The sequence below is a fragment of the Nicotiana tomentosiformis genome, chromosome 2 (assembly GCF_000390325.3).
Source record: "Nicotiana tomentosiformis chromosome 2, ASM39032v3, whole genome shotgun sequence".
Lineage (NCBI taxonomy): Eukaryota > Viridiplantae > Streptophyta > Magnoliopsida > Solanales > Solanaceae > Nicotiana > Nicotiana tomentosiformis.
The window spans coordinates 36,722,615-36,741,479 of NC_090813.1; the positions used below are offsets into that span (position 1 = coordinate 36,722,615).

The following is an 18,865-nucleotide window of genomic DNA, read 5'->3' on the forward strand; positions in this document are numbered from 1 at the left end:
GCGTTAAGGTTCGTCGGTGTTATGGTTTTCTTCAACTGGCCTTCACGACGGGGTGTTAGGAATTTGTATAGGGAAACAGTCGTTAGAGATCGCGGTGTCCAGTGATTCAGGATCGAAGCAGCGTTTCTAGTATTGATGTCTCAAGAAGAATGATCATCAGAAAGGTTTAAAGATGGTAACGAGCTATTGGTTCAAGTGCTATAGAGACGGATTTTGAGTTAAAACAACAACTGGGCAGCGAAGGATGAGGAAGGACATGTGGTAGGTGCCTTGCGGTGGTTAGACTCCGAAAAGGCCAAGTGTAAGAAAACAAAAGCATAGTAGTTGCTGAAAGGAGATGGTTGACCAAAGTGGGAGAGTGCCAAGGTAGCACATGGGTTACGTGGTAGGATTATTACACATCTTGAGGAACGTTTGGAGTGATTTGGGATGTAGAATGGACAATGACTAGGTCTACGGACTTAAGTTGTAATATTAGCTGCTATATTGAGGAAGATTGGATAAAACAGGAAGGAGTTGCTTGATATGAAGAAGGATACAACATGACTTTGGATTAGAAGGTATTGTCGCACCTCTAGTTGACGTCCATGAGGAGTGAATGGACTGGTGCAGCTGGTGAATGAGCCTGGACTCAGGATGATCTACTGATTTCGTAGTATTTGCAGATAGTGCAGCGGCGTTGGAATATGTCGGCATGTAATTTCCATGGGTGGGTTATCTCCTGTGAGCAGGTTAGTTGCATGGTATTGACGAAGCTTCCTGTAAGAAATTTAATATGTAAATGTGGCTAGTAGTTCGGAGTATTTATTAAAGGTTAATAGAAGGATTTTGAGAAAATTTAGCGAGTTGCGTGTGCAGGATCATGTCAACAATGAATAAAGAATCTCGGTGGATTCCAACAATTTTGTAATTGTAGCTTCAAGCTAAGTGGGAGAGCCCCATCATCTATGATTGGATTGCATAGTGTCAACTTGTATGGTTTCTTGTTATCGGTGTATTGGTGGGTCATTGCAACTAAGGAAAGAAAACATCAGTGGTAATTTGAGCAAAGTATTTGGGGAATGTGTGCCATATTTGGCCTTATCAATTCATATTCAGGTTTTTGGAAGACTCAGAGTTTATGCTTCGTGTAGATGTAATGCATAGAAAAGTGAAATAGTCGGATGTTTCCTTGATAAAGTACATGTGCTAGCAGGGCCTTGAAATTGATCATGTTTGGGAACAAGTCAAAGCAAATGGCTCTCAATACCGGTCCTAGTGGATTCAAAAAAACATTAAAGTGTGGTGCCTAAGGATCTCGAGTCCGTAGTATGGTTGAGTATCGAGCTTTTGCAGTAGATTATGAAACGGGGTTCGGAGTACTATGCGTTATCTTCAGGTTGTGGTGTAGCAATAGAGAAACATAAGAAAATAACTTTGGATTCATAAAAGAAGTATCAAAATGTGTGTACCAATTAAAGATGTGAAAGTGCGCACAAGAAGAGATATGAGAAAATTAGTGGGTTTTGAAATAGCGTGGTCTCGTGAAATAAGGTCACTCGGGATGAGTACGGATTTGAATTCGTGATGTAATGAATGGAGCTATTATTATTTCTAAGGGAAGTTGAGAATAAATTGAGAAAAGACGGATCGGCTAACAATGGTTGAATCGACACGATGTTGGCAATGATCAGTTCCTTCAGCGCATTGAATTATGCATGTGATTTGTGGCGGTACGTGCGAGGCTTGACGGTAGCCTTAATTGATTTTATTTGAAGGAATTCAAGTATTATGACATGTTATGTGTTGAGGGATCCCAAAAGAGTTATGGTGGTTTAGACCACTACTTGAGGCCGGTATTTTCTACGGATATGGGAATTCAGTCACGTGTTGCAATGGTTCTCTTGAAATGAGTTAAGAAGATGGTTTCTATATGATAAAGTATTTACCCTATTAGTGGTTTGGGAGTTATGATGGAATTCTTGTACTCTTGTTCATTGGCGTGGTTAAGTGCACTAAGTAGCATGGGATTCAAAAGTTGAGGATTTAAGATTTCGGTTCGGTGTTAACAAGGATGTCATGAGCTCGGATGAGCAGGAAAGGGATTTAGATGTTTAAAGTAAGATGGTATTGTTTTTGGCATCATCTAAGGTCGATGTCAGGTGTAAGAGACCTTGTGTATTGATTTATGGATTCTTGATATGCTTTACATCATTAGTGTAACCGGTAGCATGGATGTGCAGACTTGTTACCTGTTGCGGAAGGTCGTGGCAGCGTGTCTCACGGAAAGATTGTGTAAGAGTGACATGTAGTCACTTGATTGAGTAAAGATTGAAACGAAGTATGAAGATTGTGGTAATATCGCTGATTCAAGAATTTATGCCTGGAGGGCACTCGGTTCATTTGGTTGTGGACTATAGAAGTTTGTTCTGATTATGATGGCTATTCTTGTGTGCTATGGGAAAAAGGGTTATTATGGATCCTTGAAAGGTTATTAGCCTAGTACGGTGCGATCAGAATCAACTTGAGGTTTGTGGATGGATTTAAATATGAATACGGGCTCTATATCAGGCCGGATGTGTTCATTTCAACATAAAAGCTCCCTATGGAGGAGTATTCAGACGTTGGATGTCGTTTCGTCGTCAGTTATTTCATGTAATACTATATTGTGCCGTGTGAGTTATGAAACGGCTTGATAAAATTCTTATGTGTTGAGGTTCCGCGTAGCGATGGTGTTATCTGAGCAGGATGACTCTCGAGATTCAGATCATATATCGCACCTTAGTTGTGCTTGAGTTTTGTAGCGTATGGCGCTGTCGGTCCTTCCAAGGATGGTATTATGCACTTAGCGTGCTAGTGTCCGATGTTTCGGATATTTTGTAAGTAATGAGCATTCTAGCTCGGTAAGTATTTTATTTTTATATAGATTCTTTTTGTGCGGATCGGGTTGCATGTCGCAACAGTGTGATGTTGAGTACAGTTCCCTATATTCTATTTTGTGTGTTTTTGTGTCCCATTTTCTGAGGAAGGTACATGACACCTTTTCAGTTGTTTAATTAGTCACGTGGGTTGAGTAATCCTTTCCATAGTCTATTTTCCTTATGTATCGCAATCGAGTCCGTAGCTTATTTGGTCATTGTTGCGTCATATGAGACTTTTTGTCATGTCTGAGGTGGCTTATTGCCTGAGTAGCTTATACTAAGTGAGACGACGCTATTGGATCTGGGATCAGTACGATCGGATTATATGAAGTATAATAAAGAGCAAATACCATTATTTGGTCCATAATGAGGCAATGGTTCTTGTCAGAAGGAGAAACTCAATAGTTTGTTGACTCAGCAGTTGGTTATGAATTTCTACACATTTCTTCCATCGTGGAAGCAGTTCAAGAGTTGGAATAGGAATTATAGGTATCATGAGGTGTGTTGTGAACATCAGATTCGTTAAATTTCGGCTATTGTTATCGGAGGATGATATTATGATCATGTGAATGATGCGGTGCATGGTCTAAATTCAACCAAGGTATGCAACCCTGTATTGGTGCATCGTGTAGTGATTGATACGACATTCATAGGTTGGAAACATGCATGGTGGAGAATTCTGGATGTTAGAATTGGGCTCTAAGGCTTATTTGCCTAAATAAAGGGGAGAATGTTCAGATTGGCTCGAGTTAATGTGCTCAAATGGGTGTGGTAGCACGGGTAGGTGCACGAGGTGTTAAACAGTAATTTTGGATAACTCTGGAACACTCCTTAGCACGTTTGAGGACGAACGTATATTTAAGTGGGAGAGAATGTAACGACCCAACCGGTCGTTTTGACTGTTAGAATCCCGTTCCCTTAAATAAAACTCCCCGAATATGTTTTTAATGATTTATGACTTGCGGGAATGGTTGGTTCTGGATTTGGATGTGTTTGGGTTGAAATCGGAATAGTTGGTTCCTTAAGTTAACCTTAAAAGGCCAAGTTTGACTTCGGTCAATATTTTGAGAAAAAACGACCTCGGAATCGGGATTTGACGATTCCAATAGGTTTGTATGATGATTTCGGACTTGGGCGTATGTTCGAATCGGGTTTTGGATAACTCGGGAGCGTTTTGGCGCTTAATAGTGAAAATCAACTATTAGAAGGTTTAATGTTCTTTAAAATTGGGTTGGAGTAGGTTTTTGAGTAATTGAAGTCCGTTTGGAATTTTGAGTTTGGGAATAGTTCCGTATAGTGATTTAAGACTTGCACGAAAATTTTTGTGTCATTCCGAGCAGTTTAAGTATATTTCGGTGCATTGGAAGTAAATTGAAGAACTTGAAATTCCTAAGTTTGAATCAATTTGGTTTAGAGTATGATTCTTAGATTTGATATTGTTTTATGCGTTCTGAGAGTTCGAGCGAGTCCGTTTTACGATTTCAAACCTGTTGGTATGTTTGGGCGGGGCCTCGAGGGTCCCGAGTATTAACCGGATGAGGCTCGGACCAATTTTGAAAAATTGAGCAAGGACTGAAGCTCCCAGCTACTGTCATAATTGCACCTGCGCTTGGACAGCCGCAGTTGCGAGCCACCAATCGTAGGTGCGAACGAGAGAAACCTGCCCAGCCATCGCGGATGCGAAGCATTTGGCGCACCTGCGAGCGCGCAGGTGCGATGGCCTTGTGCGTAGAAGTGGAAAAATGCGCAGGTACGAAGGGATGGGCGCACATTCACTTGTACAGAAGCGAGCATTTCTTCCGCAGGTGCGAAATCAGGAAAAGAAGGAAAATGCGCACCTGCGAGGAATTTTTGCAGGTGCAAAAGCCGCATGTGCGGTACTCCTTCCGCAGGTGCGAAAAACCTGGTTGGGCAGAACCTTAAAACGGACGAAAACTCAGTCCATTTCTTTCTATTTTTCATCAATTGTTGGGCGATTTCAGAGCTTTTGAGAGGAGATTTCAACTAGCAATTAAAAGGTAAGCTAATTCCACACTCCTTCAGTTAAATACATAGATTATAGGTAGATTATAACTAGTAAATCTTAGAAATCAAGGGTTTAGGTGAAAAACCTATATTTTTATAAAAATGAGATTTTAACCACGAAAATAGTTATGAAATTGGGTAGAAATTATATATTTAAGTTCTTGAGATTATGGGTAACGTTTTCATCCGAAAATTTCTAGAATCCGAGCACGTGGGCCCGGGGTGAATTTTAGGAATTTTACCATTTTGGATAAGGTAATTTATTTAATAGATAAATTTCGAATCATTTAGCATATATTAATTATTTTGTATAATATTTGGATAGTTTTGGATTTTCGGCGTCGAATCGAGAATTCAACGCGACGTGGTAATCGGAAAGTAGACTTTGAGACGAGGTAAGTCTCTTGTCTAATCTTGTGAGGGGAAAATTATCCCATAGGGATTAAATTGAATAATTGTTGCTAATTGCGGGGGCTACGTACGCACGAGGTGACGAGAGTCCGTGCGTAGCTACTATAAATGCTAAAGTCCGGATAGTTTAGGACTCATAGCATGAATTACTTGTGTAAATTGTATTCCTTGATTAATTAATATTAATTGATATATATGAATATATTGTGAATTGTTAGATAAAGATATTAAAGGATGAAAATCTCATATGCTTGATTTTCTGTTTAAATTAATTAATTATTAAAATAAATTGTTCTCCTCCCGAATTTATCTCATAATAAATATACTCTCCTTCCGGAGGTACATAAGAAAATGTCCTCCTTTCTTGTGGAGCGGGCCGAACGCCTCGGCAGGATAGATGCATCTATGGATCATGTCGCACGTCCCTCGGTAATGTACACGACACTCCGGATCGGGCCGTACATCCTCGGCAGAAATCGTGCTTAATAATAATAATCGCACGATACCTTAATAGTTTATTGCAGCTTGTGAAGCTAATTGATAAATTGGAAATCTTTGGAATTTAATGAATTATTATTCCTGCTTGTTAAGGAATTAATTGTTATTCCTGTTGTTGCGACCAAACACACTCACGCAAGTATACGCGGTCGTCAAGTAATAAAGTGACTAAAAGTCGGATGTCGAACCCACGAGGACTTATGATTAACTATTAACTAAATTAGACTATCCCAATTATCTAAACAAGAATTAAATCTAAAAATATTTTATTCTAAACTAATTAAATAAGAAAATATAAATAATAAACTTTGAACAGAGAAAGAGCAGATTTTAATGATATCAATGTAATGAAAACGATCTAGGGTTATGGGCTATCTAACAATCCTATTGTATTCTTCAATTGAATTGACCGACTAATTTATCTAGCTTATTGGTTGACAGGGTTAATGCTCATAAGAATCTGTCGAGTTCTTACTCGCCTATTCAAGCTAACCTAACGCCTATATGTCTATGGAGTTAGAATCAACAAGAACGCATTTATAATTCCTGTAAATCAACCAAGCAAGGCAATTAGGTATATGTCTATCCTAACTACGAATCCGTTCCCCGATGCCCGAGTTCAAGAACTTGCCCTACTCAATCCTATATGCAATATAGAATTCCCACTTTCGAGTTCAATTCTAGATTCGTAGATAGTATTCAATTGGTGATCAAGCAATTAAATAATTAAGCGCAAGATTGAATAAATAAACTAATATGATAAATCAAGAAGTCAAAATCAATATCCGAATAACAATAGTCATGAAAGAACCACAACCCTAGAACGTGAAGTTTAGCTCCACATAGACATGGTAGCCAAACAACAAATCATACAAAGAAACATAAAAATTACTAAGTTTGGTGGGAGAAAGAAGAAACTTGATGAATTCCGGCCTCCACAGCTTTGTCGTGGCTTTTTCCCTCTTCCCAATATGTTAGATGACCTAAAAGAGGCGTTTTTGGCTTATATATTGCGTACCAAAGTCGTGAGCCAAAGTTCTCCTATTCCTAGTCCAAATCGGCTTTAGGGATTGATGCTAAGATGGATGCGACGCATCCATCTTGTCCTCCATTTCAATTTTTTGCCTGCGAAGGTGGATGCGACGCATCCACCTTGTCCTCTATTTCTCAGCTTTGCACGCGATGGTGGACGCGACGCATCCAGCCTTCTCTTCTACTTCCCAGTTTTCGCACGCGATGGCGGACGCTATGGCCCAACTTCACTGCTAAGGTTGCATGCAGGATGATGTTTTCCTAGGTTGGATGCGACGCATCCAACCCTTCTTCCTCTGGCTAAACCACCTTTTCTTCATATTTTGCACTCCGAACACCTTAAATCGTCACACATAACTTAATTAGTCATCAAACCAATAATTACACCATGTTGGGTGTTTTAAAGATTAAATAACATCAAAAAGTGGTTAAAACATGGGCAAAGTAACATCAACACATATCGAAATATGCCAAACATCACTACCCCACACTTAAACCTTTGTTCGTCCTCGAACAAACCATCCTATAGTAGACGAAACAAAATTAAGCTCTTATCATTCAAAGCACACTGCACCTATGACCGTGGTTATTTGCAACAATTAGGCTCTAGGCTATGCATCACATACCCTTCCCTTTACTTATGCCATTCTTTAAAAATATTCGAACAAAGACAACATGCTCACAACAATCCTAACCTCAAAAACCGACTCAATGTCACAATGCACTCATGGCTTGAACAACCAACATCATAGAGAAGTCTAATAACGTTACCTATCCCTCGTGAAACCATGTGCCCTCACAACAAAAGCAGAGAGAGTAGAATCAATCCACACATTCGAATCTCATGCTCACAAAGAAAATCGCTCACTCTCACAAAAGAAGTCACATGCATGTAGTTGGTACCATAGGCTTGCCCTTAATGTAAATCTCTACTAATGTAAGCTCGCTCGATCTAAAATCAATTAGGACTTTTTCATGGTTGTAATGTGGGCTAAGGGACGGGTAGGATATATTTTAGGAATAGTGACTCAACCTCCTAAGCACTTTAACACATCATCAAATAACTTAAGCGCAAATTCTTCAACACCACTTCAATTTCACAAATAATATCACCCCAACAATATTTCCTCTTTCTTTAAGCACTACTTTAATTCATACCCACTAGCAAGAATAAGACAACAATTTATTCCTCTATATTTTTTTTATCTCTTATTTTTATTTTTATTTTATTTTTTTTCTTTTTTTCTTTTTTTTTTTCTTTTTTTTTTCGCTAGTGGCGTATTATTTTACAAAATAAGTGCACCCTTCTTTCTTTCATTGGTTCCACTCAAAAGTCACCCCACACTTAGTCCCTTCTTACTTCTTTTAGCGCTCATCTAACACTTAAAGTGCTTTAAGAGGTAAAAGGATCAAAACAATGTCAATTAAGAATAAAAAGGGTGTAGGCTTGTAATGTGGGTACCAAATAAAAGGTCTACAGGCTCAAAAGGTTTAACTAGGGATAGATTTTATTTGTGATAAGCAATAAGCTCAAAAAGATCAAAGAAAGCCTAAAATCATTTTTCAAACCGAGCATCACCTAAAATTTCGCTTCAACTCACATACCGGGCAAGTTCTAGACACAAGTACACTACATGGACTACACAAAAACCTCACCACACATGGCACATGACTCGCTAAGGACGGTCACATTCCGACTCTCAAACAATGCAAGTATTCACGGAGCAACGAGATATTAAGCATTAAGCGCAAAGTGAACACAAGTCAAGAAAATGAGAAATAGGCGCCACAAAACATGCTATCCGTTTTAACAAGGCATCATCAATAATTTCAGAGTGAGAAGGGAAGATATTACATATGTAAAAGCTTAAATATGCCATTATCAACCAAGTCAAGGTCACCTAGGTTCATCATTCTTCCTCCTTTTATTCCCTACATTCCTACTCTACTCTAAAAAGAAAACAAAATTACCCGGTTCAAACTACATCCCATGGAAAAGAACCGAGGCACAAAGAAAAACCACAGGGGATTATTACTATCTACAAAGATACTATATATATATATATATATATATATATATATATATATATATATATATATATATATATATATATTATTTTTATTTTATTTTTTTCATAATGATAAACTGATAGTTACTCCATATAGATGAATTTACTGCTATTTTATGCCATTAATCCAGTGAATATATTAGTACATTCATCCATACATCAAACATGAATCACCCCCACCCCACACTTAGGACTGTGCGTTGTCCCCAACGCACACAAACAAGGTAAAGTAGGGTGAGAAGAACTCCCTCAAGTCAAGGTGGAGGGCTCATCCGCAGTCTGTGGAGGAGCATCTGCATCCATAGCATTCCTATCATCAACAACTGGTGCGGATTCTGTATCAGGTGTTACAGCGACCTCAGTAGGCCTGTTGAGTGGAGCCTCGGTGACTATGGGAGGAACAGGAGTGGATGGTCCGGCAGTGGATGATGCAATCAGCTGGGAGATGTCTGTACCTGCACATTGAACCAGAGCTCTGAGGAGTAATGATATCTCCTTCATCATCGTGGCCTGCTCGGTCTGAACTCGGCTTAGATCCGCACGAGTCTGTCTCAACTCATCCCTGGTGGCACTCAACTCGACACGAGTCGCTATCAGCTCAGCCCTGTTCTCTTGCATATCTGCTTGCATATGCTCAAATAATTGTTGGATGGTGAGCTTAGAAGACCTTCCCTTGTTCGGCTCTAGAACATGAGTGACATCATATGGTCCTGGAGCTTTAGCCTCAATGTCGTCATTCTCCTTGTCCCATAGTACTCCCCTCTCTGTTAAAAAAGCCGTTAGGGTATTAGCAAAGAACAGCCTCCACTTGTAATTCATCCTGGTTCGCTGCATTTGATCATGCATGATGGCTCCGAAGTTGAGTGGTATCCCCTCTAATAAAGCATATAATACGAGTGCGCGGTAACGAGGGACATCAGTTTTATGTTGGCATGGCAGCAGGCGGTTACAAATGAAATTTAGAGCCACACGTGCTAACGCACTCATGAATTCCTTTGCTATAGAGTGGTACTCCATACTCCCATGCTTCCATTCTGCATCCTTCCTGGTAGGGCATAGGACAGACTTAATGTGTGCATAATCTGGTGTTTTGCATATGGCGTCAAACCTGTCTGTAAGTGTGTGTGGCACCCTTAAGAAGTTATTCAGAGCTTCAGCTGACACATTAATATCTACCCCTCTTACTCGCACAATGTTTCCCCTTGCGTGACGCCAATTGGCGTAGAGCTCTCTAACAATGGTGAGGTTGGCTTTGCCGTGACCTTTCAGAATGGGTCCCCATTTTTGCACCTCTCGAATTGACTTGAGAAACTCTGAGTACTTTGTCTTAAGTGGTCCGATGTTTATCGGCTTTTCCGGAATATACTTCTTTGAAACCAGTATCTTCTTATAGGCTCGGAATGCCTTCTCATTAACAAAGTATTTCTCCCAATCAACTCGGTCTATGGGTTCACCCTCGTCTTCATCACTCATGTTGACCTGTAGGTGGTCATTGTCCGAATCGGAATCGGATTCAGATTCTGTAGTAATCTTCTCCTTCCCTTTATCAGTCGGAGCACTCATTCTCGAAGCTTTTCTTTGGTATGTCACAGGCTCTCGTATCTCTATTCCTTTGCTTGGTGTAATACCCTTCTTCACTGTCCTCCTGACCAATGTTTCCTCCTCCTCTTGCTCTGAATCATCACTTAACTGCCTAGGCAGCAGTTCCATTTCCTTCTCCGTCCGCTTCCTTTTTTTCTGTGGATTTGGACCGCCCGCTGCCCTTCCGGTAGGCTTTTTGGGCGGTTGCTTGTTACCATCTTTGTCTTGTTGCTTGGATGGTTTACTCGCTGCTGTCATTTTACGAATCTAAGTACCTGCAATGCAAAGAATTCAACAATTAGCAGATGAAACAGCGAAGTTCAGCTTGAAAGCAATTGCAACAGCTTGCAGACTTCAATTTATTCGTAAAGTCATGCCATTCACTCTTCATGGAATTGTAGCTCATGACTTTCAGCAAGTATGTGATAACTCTCTTCAAAAATTCAATTTCACATAGCCCCTCACTCGACCCCACACTTATTCTCAAGCATACACCAATGTTGCTCGGTTACTCAGACTTCACCGACGCCTAAATTTTCCTCAGGGACAATTCGTCGAACATGTGGTATGCAACAAGTGTGCCTAGTTCATTCTATCAGTTGAGCAATGCAACTACCCTCCCAAAGTTGGACGAGATGAAGGGAATTATAGTTTATCATCTCGCAACCATTACAACTACCAAGAACGACAGCCCTAAAAATCTTGAAATTGCAAAACCTACTTGTTGCTACCATTGAAGGAGGGAGGAGAGACGAATTAGGAGAGAAGCCAACGGAAGAACGAAGAGGATGATGCGTACCTGTCGCGTTTGAGCTTATTGCGTTTGTATGCGTTACAATTTCGATGAGAGAATTCTGTTCTGCGTTCGTAGGCGTCGCCAAAAAGAGACGAGTGGATGCGTCGCAAGAAACATTTTTTTTCGAATAGGTTATCTTAAGATGTGTTAAAATATATATTACTTACCTGTGCGTGCGAGCTTTGACGCGACGCATCCCCTTGTCTTCCTTCAAAAAATTTTCGGACGCGATACGGGCGCGATAGGCAGACTTCACTGCCTTGAGCAATTGGCCCGTCAAAAAAAAAATTTTTTTTTTTTTTTTGCTGAGGGGGACGCGACGCATCCGCCTCGTTTTCTCATATCTGGGGAACTTTTTAGTTTTATTTTTTTTTTTTTTTTTTTGAATAAGATCTATGTCCTACGAAAAGAAAGAAAAAAAAATTTAAAAATAAAAATAAAAATAAACTAACTAACTTGGGTGGCCTCCCAAGAAGCGCCTGATTTAACGTCGCGGCACGACGCAACATGTTCTTCATGCCTCCACTAAATCCATTGTGGTCTTGTGACGTGCAATGTCACCACCCCAATAGTGTTTTACTCTTTGGCCATTTACCAAGAATGTCGTATTGGACCCCTTATCACACAATTCTATCGCACCATGAGGTTTCACACTAACCACTTCAAACGGACCCGACCATCGAGATTTAAGCTTTCCTGGAAAAAGCTTTAGCCTTGAATTAAACAGTAGAATTTCTTGACCTGGTTCAAACTCACGATGTTGGATATGCTTATCATGCCATCTTTTGGTCTTCTCTTTATATAATTTGGCATTTTCATACGCATGCAATCGAAACTCATCAAGCTCGTTGAGTTGTAGCAATCTCTTCTCACCGGCCAAGTCCATCTCCATATTTAGCTTTTTAATCGCCCAATATGCTTTGTGTTCAAGCTCGACGGGCAGATGGCAGGCCTTCCCATAAACCAACCTGTACGGAGAAGTGCCTATTGGGGTCTTGTACGCAGTGCGATATGCCCATAATGCGTCATCCAGCTTCCCGGCCCAGTCCTTTCTATTCATACTTACTGTCTTTTCCAAAATCTGCTTGACCTCTCTGTTGGAAACTTCTACTTGACCACTCGTTTGGGGATGATAGGCAGTGGAAACTTTGTGCTTGACTCCGTATTTTGCAAGAATATTATTCAGCAGTTTGTTACAAAAGTGAGTTCCCCCGTCGCTTATCAACACTCTTGGGGTCCCAAAACGTGTGAAGATGTGCTTCTTTACAAAGCCTACCACAACCTTTGCGTCGTTAGTAGGAAGAGCTATGGCCTCTACCCACTTAGAAACATAGTCGACCGCCACCAAGATGTATCTGTGTCCGTTAGAATATGGGAATGGTCCCATAAAATCAATCCCCCAAACATCAAAAAGTTCTACCGCCAGTATATTTTGCAAGGGCATCTCGTGCTTCCTCGTGATAGTTCCAGTTCTTTGGCATCTATCACAATTTTTAACGAAGGCATGTGCATCCTTAAACAATTTTGGCCAATAAAAACCTGATTGTAGCACTTTTTGGGCGGTTCTATCCCCGCCGTGATGACCTCCATATGGTGACGCATGGCAGTCATGTAGTATAGCCTTCATCTCTTCCTCAGGAACACACCTTCTCACCAACTGATCTGCACACTGCCTATATAGGAATGGCTCATCCCACACGTAGAACCTTACATCATGTAGGAATCTTCTTCTATTGTCAGCTGTCCATTCTAGTGGCGTTACCCCACTTGCGATAAAATTCACATAATCTGCATACCATGGGGCTTCACCTGAGGTGATTGCTAATATTTGCTCATCCGGAAATGTTTCTTTAATTGACCCTCCTTCAGCTACATGGTTCCGGCTCTCTAATCTGGACAAATGATCGGCCACTTGATTTTCTGTCCCTTTTCGATCTCGGATCTCTAAGTCAAATTCTTGCAAGAGGAGGACCCAACGAATCAGCCTCGGCTTGGCGTCTTTCTTTTCAAATAGGTATCTGATAGCTGAATGATCTGTGTAGACGATGACTTTGGTTCCCACTAGATAGGATCTGAACTTGTCAAACGCCCACACCACTGCAAGCAACTCCTTTTCAGTCACTGTATAATTCATCTGAGCTGGATTCATAGTTTTGCTTGCATAATAAATGGAGTGAAAGATTTTATCCCTCCTTTGCCCCAACACCGCTCCAATTGCTATGTCACTTGCATCGCACATCAACTCAAATGGTTGTGCCCAATCGGGGCCAATGATAATTGGTGCAGTCACCAATCTTCCCTTCAGCTCCTCAAATGCTTTCAGACATGCATTATCAAACTTGAAGGTAACGTCTTTCTCTAGAAGCCTGCACAAAGGGGAAGAAATTTTCGAAAAATCTTTAATGAAACGACGATAAAAACCTGCATGACCCAAGAAACTGCGAATGCCTTTGATGGATGTCGGCGGGGGCAATTTTTCGATCGTCTCCACCTTTGCTTTATCCACCTGTAGACCATCTTTTGAAACCTTGTGCCCCAAAACTATACCTTCACGTACCATGAAATGGCACTTTTCCCAGTTTAGCACCAAGTTCGTCTCTTCACACCTAGCTAGCACTTTATCAAGGTTCATCAAACAACTATCAAAAGAACATCCAAACACAGAAAAATCGTCCATGAATACTTCTACATATCTTTCAACCATGTCAGTGAAAATAGCCATCATACACCTTTGAAAAGTCGCAGGTGCATTACAAAGACCGAAGGGCATTCTCTTGAACGCATACGTGCCATAAGGACATGTAAATGTAGTTTTCTCTTGGTCTTCTGGGGCTATAGCAATCTGATTATACCCCGAATAACCGTCCAGGAAACAGTAGTATTCCTGGCCAGCTAATCTATCAAGCATTTGGTCAATAAAAGGAAGGGGAAAGTGGTCTTTCCGGGTGGCATTGTTCAGTTTTCTGTAATCTATGCAAATTCTCCATCCAGTTACAGTTCTTGTTGGAATTAAGTCATTATTTTCGTTAACTACTACGGTTATCCCCCCTTTCTTCGGCACACATTGAACGGGGCTTACCCATTTACTATCAGAGATTGGAAATACAATACCTGCATCAAGCCACTTAATCACTTCTTTCCTTACCACTTCTTTCATGATTGGATTTAGTCGGCGTTGGTGTTCTACACTTGGCTTGTGTCCATCCTCCATGAGGATTTTGTGCATGCAGAAAGCTGGACTAATGCCTTTAATGTCAGACATTGTCCACCCAATTGCTCGCTTGTGCTCACGTAGCACCCTTAATAGCTTTTCTTCCTGTAATTTAGACAAGTGAGCAGAAATAATAACAGGTAAAGTGTCAGAACTTCCCAAATAAGCATATTGAAGGTGAGGGGGTAGGGGTTTAAGTTCCAAATTTGGAGCTTTTTCAATTGACGGCTTTGGTGGGGGGCCACTTGGCCTATTCAGGGGCTCAAACGGGATTATTCCTTGCATGTAACCACATGATGTATCTAGGATATGCATCATCTCCTCAACCTCATCATCCATCTCCAAGCTATCAAACATCATGATTGCTTTTTCTAAACAGTCGCCTAGATATACACTCGTGTCAAGAAGTTTCTCATCCACCTCCACCACAGATATCATAGAGAGCTCCTCATAGTGGCGGGGGAGTTGGATTGCTTTGTAGACATTGAAGACTGCCTCCTCGTTGTCCACTCTCATAATCATTTTCCCTTCTCTCACTTTAATTATTGCATCGCCAGTAGCCAAGAGAGGTCGTCCCAATATGATTGGAACTTGTTCATCAGCCTCGAAGTCTAGAATAATGAAGTCAGCTGGGAAGATAAATTTTCCAATTTGCAGCAGCACATCTTCAATCACTCCTTCGGGGTAGGCTATGGACCTATCAGCTAATTGCAACATCACAGTGGTTGGTCTCGGAGCTCCCAGACCTAATTGCTTAAACAAGGATAAAGGCATCAGATTTATGCTTGCACCCAAATCACACAGAGCACGTCCCACGTTAATATTACCGATTTGTACTGGAATGGTGAAGCTGCCAGGGTCCTTAAGCTTTTGGGGAAGCTTGTTTTGGACCCTTGATGTGCACTCCTCAGTAAGTGCAACCGTCTCGAACTCAGTCAATTTCCTCTTATGAGCCACTATGTCTTTTATGTACTTAGCGTACTTTGGAATTTCACGAAGTACATCCACTAATGGAATATTTAATTGAACCTGACTCAACATGGAGAGAAATTTGTTGAACATGCGATCGTCATTCCTTTTCTGCAATCTTTGGGGGAAAGGTGGTGGTGGCCTTGTAACCTCCATTCGCTCTGAACTTGCATCATCTTCCTTTGACTCTTGTGTTGCCTTAGGTGTCAACTCCCCCCAGGTATAGGTTTTTCTTTTATCTTCCTTGGCACTTCCTCTAGTTCCCTCCCGTTTCTAAGTGTAACTGCATTAACTTGAGGGTTCTTCTCTATATCACTGGGAAGTGAGCCTGTAGGTCTAGTATTTTGGTTTGCTGCTAACTGCCCCATTTGCCTCTCAAGATTTCTGAAATCGGTCCTGAGCTGTTGATTGTCTAGTAACAACTTTTTCAGCAAGTCATTCGTACTTTCTTCCATTTGTTGGGGTGGCTTCTGAGGTTGAGTAAAATTCCCTTGAGGCCTATACTGATTCTGTTGACTTCCGCCCCATGAGAAGTTAGGATGATTCCTCCAGTTTGGGTTGTAAGTGTTCCCATATTGCGCATGTTGATTCATAGGACCTCTGTTTTGTTGCCCCACATAGTATATAGATTCAGGATTCGTGGGGCACATGTCAATCATATGACTGTCTCCGCATAGTTCGCAACAAATAGACATCTGCTGTACATGTTGCATTTGTTGTGTTGTCATTCTATTCATCTGATTTGCCAATTTTGCTATATCGGCTCTCATGGCGGAAAAGTCATCAAGCTCAATCAAACCGGCGGCCTTCTGTTTAATTCCCCTTCGTGAATCCCCCTCTCCTTGCCAATTATGGTCATTAGCAGTGAAATTATTTAGCAAGAGTTGTATTTCACTATACGGTCTTGCCATGCAACTACCCCCACAAGCTGAGTCAAGATTCATCTTTGATGCTTCATCTAACCCATCAACAAAAGTGTGACCCAATACCTCATCAGTTTGACAATGATGCGGGTAGTCTCTGAGTAGCTTCTTGTATCTTTCCCAAGCTTGACGAAGTGTCTCGCCATCCCGTTGTTGGAACCCAAGAATTTGGCTCCTCAACGACTTTGTCTTCTTAGTTGGGAAAAACTTGATCAGGAATTTCCTTGCTAGATCATCCCAAGTGTGGATAGAGTTCGCGGGCTCCTTTTGCAACCATTCTTTAGCTTCCCCCAACAGTGAAAAAGGGAATAGTGTCAGCCTGACATAGTCCTTGGAGACGTTCGGATAATTGTAAGTGTCCATGATTTCCAAGAAGTTCTGAATATGCCTCTGCGGGTCCTCATGAGATAGACCCACATATTGTCCTGTGGACTGAATCAGCTGTACCATGTACTGTTTGAGTTCAAAATGCCCAGTGATATCAGGCTTCACAATAGCCTGAGTCATATTCGCAAGATTGGGCCTTGCGGCTTCAATTACCGGACGCTCTTCATTGCCTGCCATATCTATTGGCTGTGGTTGGACTGCGATGTCCAAATCTCTTTCTATTCTCGTTCTAGCTTCGTGTTCCCTTCTCACTCTATGTAGTGTTCGTTCGATTTCTGGATCAAGAGGAATGAGGTTGTTTGCACTTCTACTCCTCTGCATTCGAGAGAAGACCCTGCGTTGACACAAACCAGGCAAACTGAAAATTAAAACTTGAAAACAAATATCTAATAAAAGCTTAACTTAGTCACGTAGCTAATTTCTAAGTCCCCGGCAACGGCGCCAAAAACTTGTTGCGACCAAACACACTCACGCAAGTATACGCGGTCGTCAAGTAATAAAGTGACTAAAAGTCGGATGTCGAACCCACGAGGACTTATGATTAACTATTAACTAAATTAGACTATCCCAATTATCTAAACAAGAATTAAATCTAAAAATATTTTATTCTAAACTAATTAAATAAGAAAATATAAATAATAAATTTTGAACAGAGAAAGAGCAGATTTTAATGATATCAATATAATGAAAACGATCTAGGGTTATGGGCTATCTAACAATCCTATTGTATTCTTCAATTGAATTGACCGACTAATTTATCTAGCTTATTGGTTGACAGGGTTAATGCTCATAAGAATCTGTCGAGTTCTTACTCGCCTATTCAAGCTAACCTAACGCCTATATGTCTATGGAGTTAGAATCAACAAGAACGCATTTATAATTCCTGTAAATCAACCAAGCAAGGCAATTAGGTATATGTCTATCCTAACTACGAATCCGTTCCCCGATGCCCGAGTTCAAGAACTTGCCCTACTCAATCCTATATGCAATATAGAATTCCCACTTTCGAGTTCAATTCTAGATTCGTAGATAGTATTCAATTGGTGATCAAGCAATTAAATAATTAAGCGCAAGATTGAATAAATAAACTAATATGATAAATCAAGAAGTCAAAATCAATATCCGAATAACAATAGTCATGAAAGAACCACAACCCTAGAACGTGAAGTTTAGCTCCACATAGACATGGTAGCCAAACAACAAATCATACAAAGAAACATAAAAATTACTAAGTTTGGTGGGAGAAAGAAGAAACTTGATGAATTCCGGCCTCCACAGCTTTGTCGTGGCTTTTTCTCTCTTCCCAATATGTTAGATGACCTAAAAGAGGCGTTTTTAGCTTATATATTGCGTACAAAAGTCGTGGGCCAAAGCTCTCCTATTCCTAGTCCAAATCGGCTTCAGGGATTGATGCTAAGATGGATGCGACGCATCCATCTTGTCCTCCATTTCAATTTTTTGCCTGCGAAGGTGGATGCGACGCATCCACCTTGTCCTCTATTTCTCAGCTTTGCACGCGATGGTGGACGCGACGCATCCAGCCTTCTCTTCTACTTCCCAGTTTCGCACGCGATGGCGGACGCTATGGCCCAACTTCACTGCTAAGGTTGCATGCAGGATGATGTTTTCCTAGGTTGGATGCGACGCATCCAACCCTTCTTCCTCTGGCTAAACCACCTTTTCTTCATATTTTGCACTCCGAACACCTTAAATCGTCACACATAACTTAATTAGTCATCAAACCAATAATTACACCATGTTGGGTGTTTTAAAGATTAAATAACATCAAAAAGTGGTTAAAACATGGGCAAAGTAATATCAACACATATCGAAATATGCCAAACATCACCTGTAAATGAGATTAATTGATAAATTGGAAATTATTTGAATTGAAGGAATTTAATTAATATATTGAGAATTGTTGCATTTGAAGGAATTTGATTATTTCTGCTGGTTAAATAAATTATTGTAAATTCTGTGAATCATGCTAATTTAGATATTCTAGTTTTATTTCAATTATTATTATTGACCCATAGTGAGTGTCAAAGTCGGCTATCTAGTCT

General features: G+C 40.6%; 1 pseudogene; it reads left to right on the forward strand.

The window, feature by feature from the left end:
* Positions 1-18,865, forward strand: part of LOC138904629 (putative Peroxidase 48) — a 122,193-nt pseudogene that overhangs the window by 89,216 nt on the left and 14,112 nt on the right.